The following is a 6,000-nucleotide window of genomic DNA, read 5'->3' as shown; positions in this document are numbered from 1 at the left end:
CAAACCAGTTTTTCTCTTATTTCACTTGGTCACTTTCCCTCATTCCCCTGTATCTTGCTAGCAAAGGCACCTGCTGCTTGTCTGACAGCTGGCTAAGGCTCAAGCTTGAAAAGAGCTCATGAGATATTCAAAATTTCTGCAATTTGAGCTCCCGTGTACCTTCCCTACTTACCACAGGGGAGACAAATCCTCTTACCCAATTGCCAAATAAGCCCAGCAGCAAAGCTGGAAATGAGGAAATGAGATCTGTGTGACTGCCTGGTCACCATGGGAGCTCTGGGGAGTGGGGTTGGCCCTCTGCTTTGGAGGTGTTTTCTGGAACTTTATGGAGATCTGCAGGGTCATCCTGAGTACCCTGGCACTGAAATGATTCACCCTGCTTAGCAGGCTCATACAAGATGACAAAATCAAATTGAGCAATTGATACAGTTTGAAGTTACAGATGAAAAGGGGAATTTTCATCAAATAATTAATTTTTTCCATTGTGTGGCTGCCCCCTGGCTTGCTCTCCAAACACTCCTCTGGTGGTCTGTGCTCACAGGGGTCATAGGAAAGCTTCTCTTTCTATTGAGGACGAGGTGGAGGAGAAGAAAAGTCTAAAAAAGGATCTGGTCTTTTTTTCCCCATGAGATTGAAAGACATTAAGTTTTCTGGAATATCGTGTCAGTTTGGTCTTGCTGTGGAATAAGACCAGTGTTACACACAAATGAGGATATTTGGGTACAAAATGATTGCAAACCATTATCTTATTCCAGTGCAAGCTGGAATGGCTGCACAGGAAACACAAAGCATCCGGTCTGTGTTCAACAGAAGCTACAATAAGTCATAAAAAATAAGACTTCATTGCTATTTTTCTGAAGTTACTCAGAAAGCTAGAAAATTAAAAATAACAGATGATTCTTATGAATTTTCCTTCCTGGGAGTTTACAAATACCTTAGGTATTTTTGTTTTGGATTGTGTTTGACATTCACACAACCCTGTGCAGAAGGTGTGTGTATATACAAGATAAATAGGTCTAAAAGGCCTCTCTGAAAAATTTTATAGGCTTCTGAGCAGGCTCTGCAGCATAATTGACATTATGGCTTCTATCCCTTTCTTAAAATCTAAAAGTGAAACATAAGAAACTGATTTCTCCAGTGTACTCCCCCAGGTCACAGTCTGAATATGGCTGTTTGTTAGTAGTGTGGGCTTTTAAAAAAGGTACCTTCTCAGGAGGTGAGAAAAGGTGCTCCATGAACTTTGCAGCCCCTCTGGTGAGGCTGAATTTGAGCCAGCTATTTCCCAGGTTATGCCAAGGAGGATACAGGGATGATTCATAAAGTTTGTCCCCAGGAAAAAGCAGATTTCTTGAACAAGAAGGCTATCATTGAGACCTTTGAAAGCTCTGGGTTGCTCACCTTGAATGAGGTAACTGTCTGCAGAGCAACCATACACCTGGAAGGAAAACTCACTCAGTAAGTCAGTTTTTCAGAATTTGCTAAGATTGGGCATTTTTCTGCTATTTAGTTGGCACCCATCAGGATAGCAACTAATTGAAGCCAAAGGGACCAATCATGGGGTAAGATACTGGGCAATGTGAGTAATGATGATATAATTTGGCCTTTAATTAGTCATTTAGAGTTCATTGCGGAACTGGAGAGCTTAGGTTGGAGTCACTGCTCCTGCACATGGGTTCCTTGTGGATTAATTTGTGGCTCCCACAGAAGGGGGCTGGTGACTGCAGAACTGCTGATATCTGCAGGTGTTTGCACCACTTTCCTACCCCTGCCATTCATCACTTCAGAAATTGGGATTTTTCTCCTCTTTTGTCACAAAATATCTGTGGTCTCTCAGGTGTCTCAAAATCTTGCAGATTTCTCTAGATGCCAGTTAAATTACAGCAGTTTTGCTACAGGATAACAAGCCTGGCTACCTTCCAGCTGGTTCCTTTGCTGGTTGTCCGGCTGTTAACCTGGCCAGGAAAGTGCTATGGATGGATGTCTGTCACAAGATAGTGTTTGTTGTTCCTTACCTTGCTGTAAGTATATTTGATTAGGGTTGAACTGCTGAAGTCTGTGAGAATTAAATTACTTGATTGTTGTTCATTAACATCTGTGCAGAGAAGCTGGTTTTAATAAGGACTGCAGAATAGTCCAAGTTGGAAAGTGGAAGCAATCCACAAGGATTGTCAAGTCTAACTCTATGAAAAGGGATGGATAGAATTTTTTTCCCCCTCTTCACTGCTGGATTTCTTTTAGGAATATGTTTTCCTGGAAACTTTTTTTTTTTTTTTTTTTTTCTTCTCCTGTCGTTTCTTGTATACTTTAACAGGAAGAATGACTACTGTGATGGTTGCTGCTGAAAAATTTTGGATGGGCAGATAGGATAAGTGATAAATTTTGGTGCACCCTTAGCATGTGTCCTTTGAGGTCTGATTTTTTTTCCTGTGTTCTGGCTACTGTAATTTGATGTGGATTGATGCTATGACATTGCCTCTGATCATTAGACTTGACATTGCTGTGAATTTAGAGAGGTGTTTTTGTGTTAATCAGCATCTCTGTTTCTTTATTAAGGTCATATGTACCCCCTGCTGCCTAAAAGCTCCCCATGAACTTATACTAGGATCTTTCCTTGGCTTTGTCTCCTTGTTTCTGTTTGTGCTTGGCTTGAGCAATTATATGTATTACAGTGAGTAATGTGTCATTTGCTGAATCCTGCCAGGAAAAAACAGTCTCCTATGGTTCATAGTGGCCTTTTTTTTTTTTTTTTTTTTTTAAATAAACTGGATTATCTAGTACCTGCCTTTGTCTATTTGGTGAAATGAATTCTTCACTGACAAATGGTTTTCACCAAGACATTTACCTACACCAGTACTGAAAGACAATCTCATAATGACAAGGGTACATGTTTTAGCAGTGGTCCCTTTAGAAAGTGTGACCAGGCCTGAGGAGTTCATTTTGGTAAATTTTGGTACCTGATTGGTACCAATGAATCATTAATGGAATGAGGTCTTGACTGAGTTTTAAGTGGAAACAGCTTCAAAGGAGAAGTTCTGTTACATGTACAGTGAAATTTAGAGCTCAGTGTCCTGCAAAAGGCAGTGAACTCATTTTGTGTGGGGGAGTGGCAACTTGGGTCAATGCTGAGCTGAAGCACAACAGCAGCAATCAACTTGAATATGATTGCTGCAAGATCTGCTTGTTTCCACCAAAGATGATTTCTAACAGAGCCTCCAGTATGGACTACCAGGCCTAAGGCTGAAGGGGAAGTTGCTCAGGGGAGATGGGCAAAAGAAAAGGCATTTTTGTCATATCTGGAACAGAAACACTAGAGATTTAGATGTTGTCTAGAGCCTTACCCTGTAAAAATAAGTCACAGCAGCACAGGAGTAGATCCTCACTCAGCTCCAATTTATGAAATTTGAAGGTCTGGCTTCTCTCAGTCCCCAGCTCCTGCAGTCTAAACCTGATGAAGTGTTTCGTAAGGACGTGTAGCTACGGTTCTCCCTATTAAAATGGGCAGGCAAATGAACCACAAACAGTCATACACTTTATCAGTTAGCATATTAAGGCTGTAAAAAGAATTATGGCTACCTGTCCTCAGCAGTTTTGTGGTCGCTGTATTTATTGAGCCTATTTCTCTTTGCTGAAACATAGATCTGAGTCTACAGCTTTTCATGCTGCTGATTAACATGGGCAAAACAGAGATTTTAAAAATTGTGTTTTGTGGAGTGAATATTTTCAGCTCTCCATTCTTTCACTTTTCTGCTTTTTCACACTGTTCTCTGAGCTCTGAAAGCTTTTTAATTTCTCTGTGTTTGGCTGTCACCTCTGAGGACGTGACTCATCGGTGAAGGGATGGACACCAAATTTTTGTTCTGCAGTTTCTTTGTAGGGACACATCTGTCCTGAGGCAGTTCTTCTTTTTAAGTAGCAGGGGATTTTAGTGAGTAGAAGAAAGATATTTTTGACTAGGAATGATAAAGGTTATCTAGTCAAGGCTTCTAAGAAAAAGGCTCCCCTAAATTCCTTCCGTTGTATGTTAATAGGGTTTTGTGTCAGAGTGTGGCCTGTGGAGGTTGCACAAAAAGATGAGGACATCCTAGAGGGCCTTTCTTCCCTATATAGTTCTGAGCTTGGAAGGGCTACTTCTCTGCTTTTGAGCACAATTCCAGAAAGATTGAGATAATCTTATTGATAGCATAGATAAAATCAGTGGGGGGTACCTGGGCTCTGACACAGAGTGCCACAGAAAGCTCCCCACAGCATTTTTCCCTGTGCAGCCATTTATTCTTTCCTTTGTCCTTTAGATTGTTCCTACTGTCATGGTGTTGGGATGCTCCAGAGAATTTTGCAACTTTGGTGATCTTGTGCTGTCTAAATTAAAAGCTAGCTCACCTGAGGCACAAGTGGTTGTAATTTTCTGGACACCACTTGGAAACAAGTCACAAAATTTTGCTCTTGGACAGATCCAAATCCCTTTAGAGTGCTTGGTCCTGCCTGTAAAAAGGCGTAGTTGTGTTGAGCTAGCTGAAAATACCGATGTACTTACTTTTAAAAAAATATTTTTGGCTTTATAATGTCGGTTCAACCCCAAGAAAGCACAAAGACCTTTTCCAAGTTCTGCTAATTGGCAAGGAGGACTCTCACATGAGAAATAGTTCTGGTCCTAGGGGACTTGCAGCTGGCCTGATGGGTGCAGTTTGAAGTGAATGAAAAACAGGAGTATTAGACTGGTGAGCAAGCATGAGACGGCTGCACGATGCAGTGACTTTTCCAGATTTTTCAGACCTAGGAAAGAGCTTACCAGCAATGAATTGAGAAGCGCCTTGCTCATGAAAAATTGAGATCAGTATGACTGAGCATGTGTAATTGATATAGTAAAGTTGTAATACTGAGTCTTAGTCATAATATTTTCTTTGGGTGATGGCATGTAGAGTAGTGAAGCATTTTGAAATATCCCTCACCCTCAGACCATTTTGCTGACTGGGAGGTGATGGGTAAGGGTCTTGGCGAAGGGAAAGCTGCTCAAAACTTCTTCTGGGAAGACATTTTATGTTACGAGTTCTTTCAACAAACACATATAATGTTTCTCAAACCCTTTCACTACAGTTGAGGGAATTGATGTGATTTTGCTTTTTTAATTTTTTTTTTAGTAAAGATAACAACAGGTGTATAAGAATCTAACTTTGTAAGTCCATGAATGTGAAGCCAATGAATGTGTTTCATCCAGTTTCTTATGGCTTTAATCTCAATAGGTCTGGATAATATAAGAACAGGGAAAGGACAGGTTGTTGTGATGGACAGTTAAATCTTTCATCTGGTCTAGAGAGCTGAGAAGCATAAATTGCCTTTTTAATACTGATGAACAGTAACACTGTGGGAGGGGAACTTAAAATGTTACATGTTAATTGATATTGCATTTTAATAGCAGTTCTCTCCTGAGTTCCACAAATCTGTTTAATCCTTGAAGTTTTTTGTTTACTAAGTCTGTCCATCCCACAATAACTGCTTCCTTAACCCTTAGTAGATTGGTGACATCTTCTGTGGTGCAGCAGTGATTGTACAACAGCTTCATGATGGGACTTTTTTGTCCATGTTTATTATATGACCAAAGCAACCAGCAGGTGAAGTATCTGTTTGCCCCTTCTGTGACTTTAGACAAACTCATAATGTAAATGATGTCTTAATACAAAGAGAGGGAGGTTAGATAATCACCCTAGTCCTTTACAGGGGAGTAAGCTGTCTTTCTTCTTGCTTTAGCCTCTTTGATTGACTAGAAAAGGAATAATTGGGGAACAGATTGAAAATATGCAACTTGACTTAATCACAAAAGTGTAGTACAGTCAGTGACACTTGAAGTGTTTGTTACACCCAGCCCTTCATTTTGCCTTGGGAAGAGATAGGTCCTTGTCAAGAACTTCTTACTGCATCTCACTTCTCTAGGATGCAGGGCAGGCTTCCATCAGATTTTCAAGCTGATCTGACATAAGAGAAATTAAAAATCCTACAACCAGCTAC

The sequence above is a fragment of the Lonchura striata genome, chromosome 2, assembly GCF_050655825.1.
Source record: "Lonchura striata isolate lonStrDom1 chromosome 2, ASM5065582v1, whole genome shotgun sequence".
NCBI classification, from domain to species: Eukaryota; Metazoa; Chordata; class Aves; order Passeriformes; family Estrildidae; genus Lonchura; species Lonchura striata.
Note: the sequence above shows the minus strand (reverse complement) of the source record.